This window comes from Akebia trifoliata, chromosome 11 (genome assembly GCF_017979445.1).
Source record: "Akebia trifoliata isolate Shusen 1 chromosome 11, ASM1797944v1, whole genome shotgun sequence".
NCBI classification, from domain to species: domain Eukaryota; kingdom Viridiplantae; phylum Streptophyta; class Magnoliopsida; order Ranunculales; family Lardizabalaceae; genus Akebia; species Akebia trifoliata.
This window is the reverse complement of record NC_141385.1, coordinates 31,985,440-32,001,223: the sequence shown is the minus strand read 5'-3', so window position 1 is coordinate 32,001,223 and position 15,784 is coordinate 31,985,440. Positions and strand designations below refer to the sequence as shown.

The window sequence follows — 15,784 nt, the reverse complement described above, 5'->3', positions numbered from 1 at the left end:
ATGTTCAACACCCTAAGCTTTACCATACACTTTAACAAACGTGTTTTGTCCTACATGGGTTAGAAATTTTGGAATGGGCTGATTTTTGGTGAGGATGATCTCTATGATTAGAAGATCATCCTCACCAAAAATCAGCCCATTCCAAAAAATTTAGCCCCATGTTTATAAGTTGAAAAATCGTGGACCGTCCATTTTTTGTAAACCATTTTTTATGGGGTTAGAAGTTTTGGAATGGGCTGATTTTTGGTGAGGATGATCTCCTCATCATAGAGATCATCCTTACAAAAAATTAGCTTATTCCAAAACTTCTAACCCATGTAGGACAAAACACGTTTGTTAAAGTGTAGGGTAAAGCTTAGGGTGGCGAACGGGACCCTTTTAAAATAAATAATTTAAGTCTTTAGCTACGGTTGCGACCGTCGCTATAGAGTGTTTTTTTCTGAAAAATAAAAAAAAAGAAAATTCTTTTTTGTAAATAAATTATAAGGAAAGTACCCAAATGCTCAACCTAGAATTTTTTTACATGCTTCCAAACCCTTTGCACCTTCACATTTAAGACATGCCCCCTTGACCCCGTCTTTTAAATAGACTAAAAGAAAAATACTTAAATGCCCTTGTTTTGAATTCATTAAATTTTCTAAATTCTAAAGAAGAACATTTCATATGTAGCCATAATCACATTAGCATTCTTCAAGGAAAATATGTCACATATATTCCTCTCCCTCAAACATGCTAAAATCAATACAAAATTATCTAATTAGAATAACATTTGATTTTATTCTATGACTAGAAAAAGAAATCCAGTAAAGCTAAAGAATGAGAAACATTATTATGTAGATTAACATATAGAAAATAACAATATATCCATTTCCCTTCACAATTATTAAAGTACGCGTATATTTCACCTCAACTTCTGGATCCGCAAAGTGAGCAACAATCTTCTTGCTCTCCATCCTAAACTGATCTTCATCAATTATCACCTATTAAAACACACAAAAAATGAAGAAGAAAAAAAAAACCTGAGTTCTATGAAATGGTAACAAGCAATCGTGAGGGATTGCATTTGTTCATAGTTTTAGAGTTGAGGTAAAATACTTTGGAAACCCGTACGTGAACCTTAAGCATGATACCATCTACAACAATCCATGCAAAAAAGTGTCCAAGATGTGAACTTGATACGATCTAAATTATCCGAGAAATATAAGGTTGAAATTAGGCACTCAAAGTAACCAGTCTACCAAAATGTTAAGGAAATGTTAAGAACTGTATCACTTGCCAGTCTGACTTCCTATCTCAACAAGCAACTCCGAGAGACCATTAGATTGATGAAATCTCTTTAAGTTACCTAAACTGCACAGACCAAAGGTGCAAAGCGAAAGAGATTAGAAGCAAAACTCCTATGTTAGAACTTAGACTAATGATAAACTGGCGCTCTAAAACCTGACAATCTTTGTACGCTTTCTAACGTGGCAGTACATAGAACCATAGATATTTTCCTTGTGTATCTCGAAGAAAAAGATCTATGGCTCTATACACTGCTACGTCAAGGAGCGTACAAAGAGCATCGGTTTTAGAGCGTCAATTTTATCACGACAACTAGAATGGTATAAATATTCAGCAAAAATGATGCCCATTTAGTATGTAAACTATAAAGAAGTACATATCAAGGGACAGATAATAGAAGACCTGATTGAAATACTTCTTAAAAAAAAAAAATTACAAATCGAACTCCATCTAAAGAGTGTCTTCAAATAAAATCCCCAAATGTATACAATACATAAGTTACAAATTTACAAATACACTTGTACGCACCACACAATATCTACACCTCAGAACAACATAGACATTTGTGCATAAATGAGGTTTGATAATTAATAACTAAGGGGAAAAAAAAAAGAATCAACCAAGCACTGGAAAAGGTCATAGATCAAAGAGGGTCAACAGTGAAAAATTCTTTGTTCCCACAAGAAGCATGCTCTATAAATAAATTTCATTTGAACCCATTAAAATTAAAAGGAGAAAAAAAAAAAACAGATTTGAAACAAAAAAACTAACCAATCTCCAATTGCAAGTGTAAACTTAAAATTTTGGCAATGAACAATTCTAAATCAAATCAATTTAATTCTTTCATGCAGTTTTAGATTTAACTATCATGAAACACAATGAAAAGACACACAACAAAACATGGAACCAACTTAGATACAATGAAAAGACACACAACAAAACATGGAACCAACTTAGATACAATGAAAAGACACAATGAACCAGTTTGAGTTTTTATCCCATTTTACTTTCAAAAATTCTGTCAATTTCTGCAATGTTAATCGAAATATAAAAATAGATATATAATATATATATATATATATATATATTATATATATATATATATATATATATATATATATACACACACCCCTTAAGTTTGAAGGTGGTACTATCAAGCACAAACTTTAGGCAACCTGAGAAGTTACTTCAAGCCCAACCACATCAAAATAAACAAATAGATTCCCCGACAAAGAAAAAATCTAAAAAGAAAAAAATTCAAAAGAAAAAGCAATATCGTCCAAAATAGGGAAGAAAATTCAAGGAAAAAAGAAAACAATTTAAAAGGAAATGTCACACAAGGGGCATTTGGGTTTTTGAGCCTCAAAATTCCTTTCTTTTTATGCCAAATTCTAAGCCTACCCATAAAAGTCTTCCTAAGTACTGTGCAAAAAAGTTAAGAAAGATAGCAAAACATGATCAGACAGTAACTCCAGAAGTTCAAAATGGAAGAAAAAGAAAAATGAAGCTTGCTAGGTTGAAAACCCAAAAGGAAAACTTAAGCAAAAATTAGGGCAAGCTCGCAAGGTTGAAAATCTAAAAGGACAACCTTGGCAATAATCAGAGCAAAGAAAATAGAAAAAATTGTAAGCTCGTTAGATCGAAAACCTAAAAAGGCGATCTAGGCAAAACTTAGAGCAACAAAAAAATAAAAGAAAATCTCCGTTGAGTAGAGAATCTGAAAAGACGGTCCGAGCCGAAACATCAGACGTTCGAATGATCAAGTTTCAATACCCAGTTTGAACCAAATATAGACTCAGTGGATACAAGTATCTCATTTATGATTGATCTGAAGAGTTTCATGTCCCTAAGCGAACCGACGGGGAGAACGAACAGATTCTATGATGAATTTCAGAAAGAAATATTTTGTTCCAATTTCTTTGAGCCTGACTCAAAATCTTTAATATAAAAAGTCAAAGTTAAAACTTTATTGCTTTTGCAGTAATTAAAGATTTCAAACTTTCATAACAAAGGCATTTCCTTTTTCTAAAGAGTATAATTTCCCCCCTTACAGTAGAGGCATTCGTTTTCAAATTATATTCAATTATCCCCAATGCAATGTTCCCTGTCAAACTAGGGGCATTTTGGTTTTGAAGCCTGGTCAATTTCAACCCCAAAAGATAAGGTTAACTTTGAATTAAAGGTGACCCTCTTGATAGCAAATTTTGAAAACTCCTAAGATTCAAAGAGAGTTAAAATGTTTACCGGACCTTCATAAAATCCAATTTTTTATTTAAAAAAAAATTAAATACGGTGTAAATCCCCCATTTATTTCTAAAAAAAAATAGTTCATTACTCTTTCACCCTGGACAAGTAGAGTAGGACTCCCAAAAAAATTAGTTCATTACTCTTTCACTCCGAGTAGGTAGAGTAGAACTTCTCAAAAAAATTAGTTCATTACTCTTTCATCCTGAGCAGGTAGAATAAGACTCCCAAAAAGCTTAGTTCATTACTCTTTCACTCCAAGTAAGTAGAGTAGAACTTCCAAAAAAAAAATTAGTTCATTACTTTTTTACCCCAAGCAGGTAGAGTAGAACTTCCCAAAAATATTAGTTCATTACTCTTTCACCCTGACCAGGTAGAATAGGACTCCCAAAAAGCTTAGTTCATTACTCTTTCACTCCAAGTAGGTAGAGTAGAACTTTCCAAAAAAATTAGTTCATTACGTGTTTACCCTGGGCAAGTAGAGTAGGACTCCCAAAAAATTAGTTTATTACTCTTTCACTCCGAGTAGGTAGAGTAGAACTTTCCAGAAAAATTAGTTCATTACTCTTTCACCTTGAGCAAGTAGAGTAGGACTCCCAAAAAATTAATTTATTACTCTTTCACTCCGACTAGGTAGAGTAGAACTTCTCAAAAAAATTAATTCATTACTCTTTCACCCTAGGCAGGTAGAGTAGGACTCTCAAAAAGCTTAGTTCATTACTCTTTCACTCCGAGTAGGTAGAGTAGAACTTCCCAAAAAGATAAAAAAGAATTAGTGCATTACTCTTTCACCCCAAGTAGATAGAGTAGGATTCCCAAAAAAAAATTGGTTCATTACTCTTTCACCCTGAACAGGTAGAGTAGGACTCCTAGAAAAATAAATTCATTACTCTTTCACCTAGAGTAAGTAAAGCATAACATTCAACTTTTTCTCAACTTTACTCAGATTTTTCTCAAACCTCAAATTTTTTTCAAGTTTTGTTTAAAGTTAAATTTTTTCTTAGGTTTTCCTAGATTTTATGTTTTACTTAGATTTTACTCATTTTTACTCGATTTTTGCTCAGATCCCTTGAGATTTATCTCATATTTCAAGTGCACATACTTGCACATTTTAGTCAGGGAGAATTTTCTAAAATTTAAGGATCTGACACCGTCAGTGAGAACTCTAGCTCGAGGACCTGACAACCTTTTGTTTGGGGAGAGTTTTACCCTCAAGGATCCGAACGCCCCCAACGAATTGCTAAATCAGGCTGCAAAATGAATTATCATTAGATTTGGCATTCGGATATCGCACTATCTACCAAAATAGATTTGCTATCTAGTTTCCTTCAACCCTCTGTCAAAGAGGGGCATCTGTAAACACCCTATTTTCGCACTCGCCTGATTGATCAACTCGTCAACCCGATCACGACGATTTTCAATGATGGATGATCATTCCAATGCTCCGTTTGTTACCAGATATGTTTCAGAAATTCAGATGAGGTATCTCAAACAAACAAAACTGTAGAAATCACACTACACTAGGAAAATATGACCCCAAAAATATAGAAATCATCATTTTACAGACAAAAAGAAGCTTTACGGTAAAAATCACTAAAAAATAATCAAATTACCAAAATACCCCTAACCTCAAAACATCCCTAGAGCCTACATTACGCTTAGGAAAATCCTTTCAAACACATAAAATAACAAATTGAAACCAAATAAATCATTTTACCAATTTTCACAAAATTAGATAAAATTACGAAAATGCCCCTCATAACTTTCACGACCATTTCGTACAAAAAACTTCATAAATGATAAAAACCAACATTCCCATTGAATTCCTTACGAAAAACCTATTCCAAAACATCCTGGAACATTAAAAAATGACTTAAAACACAAAAAGTCTTCTCTGAGGTAAAATGGTAATTTTATAATTTTAATAATTAAAAATTCTGAAATTAATAAATAAAATATTAAATAATTTAAAGTGAAATATTAATAAAATTAATTTAAAATTTTGAACCAAAAAAATCGATCAATCAGGCTCTCAGGCAAAATTGTTGATAGTTGCCCAGATATTTATTAAAGGACCCCTCTATCTGGGGGGCCCAAAGAATTAAAGATATAATAAAGGGGTTTCTCCAAAATCTTAAAGTCAATCAAGTAAGACTAAAGTCAAGAAATTAAAGTCAATCAAGTAAGATTAAAGTCAAAATATTAAAGTCAATCAAGTAAGACTAAAGTCAATCAAGTGAGACTAAAAGTCAAAACCCTAATAGAGTTCTAATTAAATAGTAACTCTATTTAAAACAATCATAATTAAATAATAACTCTATTTAAAACAATTCTAATTAAAATATAACTCTACCTAAAACAATTCTAATTAAAATATAACTCTACCTAAAACAATTATAATTAAACACTAACTCTATCAAAATAAGCACTTAAAAAAATCTATAAATAGGGGTCCTTACAACCTATTTTCGTATAAAAAAATAAATCCTAAGAAAAGTAGGTCAAAAAGCTTCCCTAGCCTCCAATAAACCTTGATTTTGAAGTCCCAATTTCTTACCTAGCATCCATACCCCAACTTTAGCTCAAAAAAATACCTAGAAACCCTTCCAAAATATCCCAGAAATGCATAAAAAATTAGAAAAATTTAGAAAGAGATACTTTGTTTTGGAGATCTGAAACGAATCCGATGACAGAATGAAGCGAAGAGTGCTGTACGAAAAACTATTCTACCAGATCTGAAGGAACAAGACCGTAGTCTTCGTAAAGGTAAAGATTTAAATTTTTTTTTATTGATTAGGTCTTTTTAGCAATGTATTTCTATTTGAGAATTAGTAGAGACCAGCATTTGCCGAGCGGGGTCGGTGCCTAACACCTTCCAACCCCGTAATGTGATCCCCGGACTCAGTATTTTTTAGTAGATTAGTTGTTTGTTTATCCGTTTCGAGTCAATGTTTGGTTCCTAGACCGTAATAACTAGGTGGCGACTCCCAAACCTCAAAGGTCAAAAGCGGATCCGCGTACCTCGCAGATCGAGGGCGCTTTCAAGTACCCACCCATATACTTAATCTCATTTGGCATTTGATCCAATTAATTGTTATTTATTTTATAATATTTAATATTTTTTGTACTCTAATAAATTATTTGTATGTTACAATTTGAATGTAGGCAATATGTCGCAAAATGGGTTTCGTGATCCAAACTCTGATGTTTTCAAGTTACATGATTCATTGCATGACCATTTAGCTTCTCAACCTGAATTATCGGGACATAGACATACATCTTCCTAATCGATAGATGCACCATCATCTTCTTCGACACTAACCACAAATCGCGTTTCTTCTTCATCTTCTTGTCCACAACATTGTCTGAGCTTCAATGGGCATAGACAATGCATCGGTGAGAATTCAGTTGCATTAGCTACACTTATAGGTGCTATGGCGAATGTATCACCTCTATACCCTTCTTGGAATTGAGTACTTACCCGTATACTTGATCTCATCCGGCATTTGATCCAAGTAATTGTTATTTATTTATAACATTTTTATTAATGTTGACTTTTATTTATTATATCTTTCTTGTTCAATTTGATCAATTTGTTTATTTTCTTAAATAGGATCACTTTGAAATCACCGATGATCATTGGGATTTCTATTTGCAAAAAGCTAGTAATGCTTGGAAGAATTGGAAGTACCGACTAGAAAAGAAATATCGTACATCTAGTACTACAAATGCTTAGTGCAAGATGAATAAACCTAAAAGATGGGTGAAGTAAGAAGATTGGAAGATGTTTGTCGACTTAAAGTCGGCACCCAAGGAAAAGGAAAAGAGCTTGAAGTATGTGAATCTACGTGACAAAATGAAAGCCCTACAAAGTACTGGTAGAAAGGGTATAGCGAATAGGGCTGAGGAGTTGGTAAGTTTTACATTATAATTAAATGTGGGTAGATACTTGATTATTTTTTATAGATATATCATATTTGATTTCTATTTTATAGAGAAAAACGGGATCAGATGGTAGTCAGCCGAGCAGAACAGAGTTGTACATCTCTAGTCACACTGGGCCTGGTGGTACTGCTTTGACAGTCGAACTGAGCAATACCATTGTGAGTGGTCACGAATTTATTTATTTTTTAGTAAACAAAAGTTGAAAATCGAAGCAAAGAAGGTATCTCCTACATGTACATGTACATGACTATTTAGGTAATTTCTTTTCAACATGAGATCCATCGATCGATCGATCAGATAGAGGGAGATATAAGATCGATCGAAGGAGACAGAGGGATCGAGGGGTCAATTGAAAGAGATCGTGTGAGAGAAATGGAGAGGTCGATCGAGACAGACGAGATCAAGAGAGATGAGATCAAGGGAGCGACTGAAAGAAAGAGAGAGAGATGAGATCGAGGGAATGATTGAGAGAGAGAGAGAGATTGGGGAGGAATTGAGAGCGACTGAAAGAGTGTTAGAGAGAGAGAGAGAGAGAGAGAGAGAGTTTGTTTGATTCGTTCCAATAGAATGAGATGGAAATTTGGGCGTTTAAAACGGCTTTAAAAGGTAAAACAGTTTAATACCATTTCTAAATAGAAACAGCTTAGTGCCGTTTTAAATATCTGTTCTTATTTTGTAATTTTTTTTTGTAGTGAAAGGGGACTATGAGCTTCAACCTTGTCACTAATGGAAGCTAATCGAATATTGTCTCTACAAAGACCTCTCCACCCATCATCATCTGCAAAATCAACTACCTTAGCATCAACATGACTATTCATTTGGAACACTGGTCTCCTACCAAATTGCTTAATCTGATGCATTTGGTTAAGACTTAATCTGATGCATTTGGTTAAGACTTAAACTTTCTGCTCCATTGAGGCCTAGGTAATTCTGAAGCATTGGTTTGGGTCTTAACAATAAGGAGCTAAACCCAATTAAATAAGTGAGTCTACGAATTAATATACAATTTATTGTTAACACCATAGATGATAATATTTTTTATCACTCAACCTCACAATGTTATCTACTTCCACCTTCAAATCTCAGGAACAAGATAAGATTTTGGGAGGTTAAAGATGATGGGATGGGTTTTGGGAAGAAACCCAAAAACAACAACTGTATAGCCCCTTTTCCCAAATATTTTACGAGACTTTCTTGAACTTATTTGAATTAAATTAAACGAACTGAACTCCCCATCAAATAGTAACCGAATCAGAACTTGATTACTGGCTCCATAAAGCATGTTAAATGTGTGATTTAAGAAAAAGAAACAGATTCAATTAGCATCTAGATGCTCAATATGTCCTAAGCAGGAGGAAACATTTTTCCATATATTATGAAGTGTTCTCTCATTAAAACCCTACGGGTTAAATTCAAATCCACATTTAATATAACCTAGGGAAAAAACTTAAAGGCCTTAAATAAAAGTTAATCATTAAAATATGGGTAAATAATAATTAATTAAGAGATGGGCGATGCTCTTGAAATTTAACTCTTGGATTATCTTATGGGAAATTTGGTTGATTAGCAACCTTACAATTTTTGAAAATAATGAAGTTTCTTTTAAGCTTATGGATTTAAAAGTTTTGTCATTTATCAAAGAAATTGAGTATATGATCTCTTCGAATATGGCCATAAGTCAATAGGAAGAGAACATAATTAGTGAGTTGAATTTCCATTTAAAATTCAAGGTAACTATCTAGTCCAATTTGTCTGTCTAAACCAAGAAAGGAGTGGATTAAGTAGAATATTGACGATTCATTGTTGGGAAGGGTGTAATGGCTTAAGTTTTACATATGTACCTGGGGAAATTCATTCTAATATTTTGCATATCTCGAGTATCTTTAATAAAGATTGGCCATATATAATTTTTTTTATAGCAATTGATTTTGAAAAATCCAAGGACACCATTAAGTCCGTATCAAAAAATTACCCAAAATGGGCAATAAGTTTGTTAAAATTGAAGCTCGGCGCATGGAGATTTTAAATTAAAGAATTTTTTTTTTAAATGACCCTTACGTCCCTTAGTCATTATAAATACCAAATTTATAAAACAAAAAACTTACAGATTTTTATCTCTCCTTTAACAAGAAAACTCTAACCCTAGCCTCCCAAGAACTTCAAATGCAGATCTAGAGACATAAAACAAAATCTAAGACTTAACAAAAGAGAAGAAATGTTTTATCTCGTTGAGGGCTTCACGTTGATCGAATAGAATCGTGATTTCTAAAGAGAGGAAAAATGAAAAGTGAACAAATAAAGCCATTGGGTGTTGATCTTGATGTTATTGTATTAGAGAAGATGGTAAATAAGTAGGAACTCATTCCTTTTATGATTTAGTTATAAATTTTTTAGAAAAAATAACTAGATTAAGGTTTCAATATAGAGTTAATGTTCTTAAAAAAGCATGCATGTTTAATTATTTTGTATGCTTAATATTTTGATTATATGTGTTAAATTTATTAGAAAATATGTGATTTTCTAGAAGTTTCTATGAAATTTAGTTGTAAGAACTCTTCCTGTCTACTTTTTATTTGATAAGTTTTGCTAGAAAATCGTTTTACATTAAAGGATTGATAAATTATTCAAAATATGTTGAAACGATATCTCTTGGTTGATCCAAAAAGGTTTGGTCGATCTAGGAATGTTTGATCGACAGATCAAGAAGCTTGGTCGCCCGACTGGTTGCCCTATGAAGAAGTATAAAATATGTACTTTGTAGGTTTGATCAATCGAAATGTACTTGGTCTCCCCAAGAAGAAAAGATGTTGGGTCAACTGATTGATCACCCTGTGAAGAAGTGTAAATTGTGCATTACGTGGGTTTTGTTGATCAGACCTATGTGGGTCGTCCAACTTTACGTGAATAACCTTTGAGCACTCATAGAGCTCCATTTCAACACAGTATATTCCAGCATATTTTGAAAGAAAGAAACTATATATTAGTACACAAAATAAAATATTTCTGCTTATTAGAAATGGTCGTAGAAAATTTAAAAAGAGTGATGCGTTGTTTATTTTCGGAAGCGACGGGTCAATCAAGGATAACACTTGATGTCTTGTTCTCTTTGATATTATGGGATGCCTTAGAAGGTAGTACAACTAGAAATATCTAGGAATTATTTTTTTATCATGAGAAAATGCATTTCTGTGTAAAAGTGGTCTTTGTATATTATAGTGATAATTGAGGTCCACATTGTATTTTTTCTGATAGACTTAGACGTGGAGAGTTTTCTCCTAGACTAGTTAGTAATCAATAAGAGTTCGTAGTTGCCAAACGAATGACCAATTAAATTAAACCTTGGTCAACGACTAGTTTCAATTGGATAAACGATCACCCAAACCTAGTAGCAATGATCGACTACATAATTAGATAAAATGGTGGGGTTCCACCCACAAGGGTCTAGAACATGGATTTGCCATGTTGAGGCCGTTGTATCAGTATATTCCTTAATACTCTTATTGATTGTACAACCGTATTTGAATTATGTATTTTTCTTTATTATGTGATAGCTGATAGATGTTTTATAAAAATTTTGAAGCATGATAAAATATTTTGATGATAGAACCAATAGATATATGGTTATTACAAATGTTTACTGTTTTTTGTTTAGTTATTATTCGAATGCTATATTATATTAAAATCTGTATATTTTACTCTCCAGTATGGTTATACGTTGCATGTAGTGGCCAGATGTTGGAACTACAGATTTTTTTTGAGTGACTCTCCTTTACTCACCACACTATTCACCATTTTAGATGTTTCGACTATTGAGAAGCCACTTTATGAGGAGTCATATGAGGAGGTCCCCGACGAGGCTTATGTTGACAAGATGTAGCCTTTGTCTACTTGAGAGTTTTCATAGGATTTTAATAGTTGTTTATAATTCAATTTTGAGAAATATATGTCATGGGATTGTGTGCCATTTCATTTCAGTATTACATATCAACTAAATTCATATGCCAAATTTGGAGATATTAAATTACGTCATTAAGAGATTGTGGATTATGGATTATGATTAGTATCGATGCTAGCTTTTACACTCTGGTTATTGTTTATAGTTATAAAATTCTATTGTGTTACAATTGTTAAACATGAATTGTTATTTATTATTATATGTTAAAATGGGACGAGATACTAAATCATGCATAGAGATCTAGTAAGGGAATCCATAGTATTCATGTTGGAGTTAGGGGCGTGACAACGTGGTATCAAAGCTCACTATTACATTTGTTTGGGACCTTTACCCGATCTACCATAAAAATCTAGCTGCTACCACAATGTGGTATCAAAGCGATATATTAGGTCTGTATGGGATATGGACTTGCTCTACTATAAAGATCTAGTTGAAACCACAATGTGGGATTAGTGTTCTTCGTGTTTTTAATCAGTAAGTCGATGTTATAAAGGGCCTCACCCTGATTTATTAAAAGAGGCTAATGCCAAAATAAACAAGATGTTTGATTTCAATCGAAATAATAGGGAGATCCACTAGAACAACTGAAGTCAATGCACCTCCACCCGTGGCACCAGCTGTAAATGCTCACCTCCTGGCGATGTTAGAAACCATGAGAAAACAGTAAGTAAAAATGTAGAAGAAGGTGGATGACTTGACTGAACAGAATCAAATTTTGATTTAGCATCTAGGAAATTAGCCACAAATAAGATAAGATCTCCTATTGTAAGATCCTTAACCTCCTACTGGAAATGATCATGCCTCAAATACAGAAGGCAGTTCTCAACCACTGATCCACAATGGGGAGAGAGAAATGGAAGCCACCACTGCTACTACTCGAGTGGAACCCATAATTGGTTTAACTCGAGAAGAAATCAGATAAATGATCAAGAAGGAGAAAGAGGCGATGAAGAGTGTCGATATTGGCACAGTTACGGCGCAAGCCATCAATGGTATTCAGAGATCCCCTTTTACACTGGAGATCTTAGCAGAAGAGATCTTGAAGAAATTTGTACTACGTTTCACCCCATATTTTGGGACGAAGGACCCAGTAGAACATTTATTCCACTTCTGACAGATGCTCATGTTTTGGGAAGGGAACAAAGGTTTAATGTGTAGGTTGTTCCCTTCTAGTTTGTAGGGAAACGCTCTGACTTGATTCCACAAGTTATCATGTAGATCAATAGCTTCTTTCGAGGAGCTCTGTATCATTTTTTTAACTCGATACTGTAGACACCCCATTTTTGCACTTGCCTAATTAATTAACTCGTCAATCCGATTGCAACAGTTCCCAATGATAGATGAATAGTCCAATATTTTTTGTTTGTTACTAGATATGTTTTAGAAATTAAGATGAGGTATCTCAACAAAAAAAAATTTAGAAACTACGCTACGCTAAGAAAATATGACCCAAAAACATAGAAATCATCATTCTTGAGATAAAAGGAAGCTTTACAAGAAAAATCATTAAAAAATGACTAAATTATCAAAATACCCCTGACACCAAAATATCCCTAGAGCCTACATTATGCTTAGAAAAATCCTTTTGAACACATAAAATAACAAATTAAAACCAAATAAACCGTTTTGTCAATTTTGGCCAAATTGACAAAATTACAAAAATGCCCCTCATAGAATCACGATCATTTCACACCAAAAACCCATGAATAACACAAATCGATACTCCCATTGAATTCCTTACAAAAAATCGATTCTAAAACATCCCAAAACATCAAAAAAATGACCTTGAAACTCAAAAGCCCTCTTTGAGGGCAAAACGGTAATTTTCAAACCTAAAAATTTTAAATTTCAAAATTAATAATTAAAAAATTAATTAACGTAAGGCCAAATCTTAATTAAAATTTTTAAACAATTAAAACCAATTAATTAAACCCACAGGCCAAATTTTAAGTGGTAGTCCACTTGTTCAAATAGAGCCCACTTGATATTTATTAAAAGACCCCTCCATTTGGGGGGCCCAAAGAATTAAAGATATAATTAAAGGGATTCTCCCAAAAAATTAAAAAATATATATTCTTTCATTGTACGTAAGAATCAAAATCCTAAAATCCTAATTCAAAATCCTAATCTAAGAAACCCAACTAAACCCTAATTAAACAACTTTATCTTATCTAAAAGAAACCTAATAAAACACCAACTCTTCCAAAAAAATCTATAATAAGAGCCTCCACAACCTAATCTCGCAGGTCAAGAGAAATCCTAGGAAAGAGAGGTCATAAACATCCCCAGTCTTCCCAAAATCCTAAAACCGAAGTCCCAACTCCCTACTTAACATCCAAACCCCAGTTTTTGCTAAAAAAAAACACTCATAAACCCTCCAAAAACACCCAAAAATCTTTCAAATTTTTTTTAGAAAACTAGAAAATACTCAAATCTAAGAGGAGTATACCTCATCTTGGATATCAAAATCAGATCCAGTGATAGAGAAAAAATAGAAAAACTTATACAAAGACGTTCCTCGCCAATTTTGAGGGAACCTATTGTCTCAATTACCCAGGTAAAATATTTTTTTTTGTTAGGTTTTTTAAGCAATGTGATTTTTGAAAAACAGTGGAGACCGACGTTTGTCGAGCCTAGTTAGTGCCTAACACCTTCCAACCCCATAACGTGATCCCCAGATCCAATTTTTTTTTTTTTTTGTAAACCAATGTTTTCTTATCTATTTAGAATCAATTTTTTGGTTCCTAGGCCATAATAATTAGGTGGCGACTCCCAAACACCAAAAAATATATTCGCAACCCGCGAATTAAGGGTGCTTTCAGTGGCGACTCCACTAGGGATGTTTTGAGGATCAAACTTGAAAAATCCCAAATATTGGTGCATTGCCAAATCGACCTTGTTTTTATTTTTGTTTATTTATTTTGGCTTGATTGTGGATCATTTGTTTCATTTTTGAGTATTTTATCGTTTTTCTTGTTCTATGATCCAATTGAGGGTCACTTGTGATGGTACCAAATAATTCAAGATTTCAAAGGTTAATGAAATAAGAATAAAATGATGGTAGTTGGGATGAGGAGTCATGAATATTATTTTTTAAGGATAAAAAAATATATAAAAAATAAATTTTTTTTAATTGGTGTTGCTGTCTATAGTGTGCTGAAAAAAAAAAGAATTTTTTAACTTTGTGCTTGATGAGAAAGGATTTTTTTATCGCAAAAAAAATCAAGAAAAATATGTGTGGTGTGCTGCTAGTAAAAAAAATAAATTTTTTTATTTTCTTTTCTTCTCATCTGTGTGCAAAGAAGGGGTAGAGACGTCTCTTTCTCTCTTTCTCTGATGGATCCTCTTGGTGCACGTTAGACTCAACCATGGCTCTTTTAAGTCTCACCCCTCCTTTGCTCTCCATCAGACCTCTTCATCTCGCTTCTCCATCCTTGAATATCATAGCTTTAAATTTGAAGAGAAATTTAAATCAGAGGAGAAAAAAAAAGAAATGTGAATTGTAGAACAGAGTTTTCTCAGGATACGCCCTTTGCCATGGCAAATTGGAGCTTGTATTCTTAATTCTCTGATTTTTTTTCTATCTCCAAGGTTCCAAACGAAGATAGTGAATCTGTGATCGATTCTGATGATGTTAGGTTTGTTGTGATGGGGCTTCGTCCCTTACTTCAATTGGTTGAGTTGGATTTTCGCTTGGTATGTTGAAATTCAAGAGAAGAGTTCATTGATTTTAGTTCAAAAAAAAAAAAAAAAACGAAAAGGAGTTGAGTTGTATGTTGTTGGCAGCAACATATAAAGAAAAGAATTTTTTTTGGTCACCGTGATGGGGCTTCATCCCTTACTTCAATTGGTTGAGTTGGGTTTTTGCTTAGTAAGTTGAAATTCAAGAGAAGAGTCCACTGTTTTGAGTTTTTTTAAAAAAATGAAAAGGAGTTGAGTTGTATGTTGCTGGCAGCAACATATAAAGAATAGAGTTTTTTTTTTGTTTTGTTTGTTGTTGTGAGTATTGGCAGCATAATACTTAAAAAACTAAAAATAAAGAAGTGAGTGTTGTTGCTACCAGCAATGTATATAAAAAAAAATTTTGGTTGTGTGGTTTGGGTAGAAGAGGGAGAGAAAAAAAAAAAAAAAAAAAGAGATTCTTTTTTATTTTGTCCAATAATCAAGTTTTTTTAAAAAGTGGGCGTTTATGTTGTTAGTAACATCAATAACAATATAGAAAAAAAATAAGATGATTTGCTTTCCTCACTAGTTAGTAAGATTTCAATTCTTGCTAAAGGTCACTGACATCACCACGTGCCAAAAAAAAAACCATAACTCCCTATGTCCACAACTATCATTCTATCCTCAATTCAA

At 33.1% G+C, this 15,784-nt stretch overlaps 1 long non-coding RNA gene across 1 annotated transcript; it reads right to left on the bottom strand.

Moving 5' to 3' along the window:
- Nucleotides 1-757: 757 nt before the first annotated feature.
- Nucleotides 758-2,342, bottom strand: LOC147391292 (uncharacterized). The gene is made up of 2 exons (XR_015183174.1): nucleotides 1,117-2,342; nucleotides 758-980 (listed from the first exon to the last, which is right to left on the bottom strand). It is a non-coding gene; the product is annotated as an uncharacterized LOC147391292 (long non-coding RNA).
- Between the last annotated feature and the right edge of the window lie 13,442 nt (nucleotides 2,343-15,784).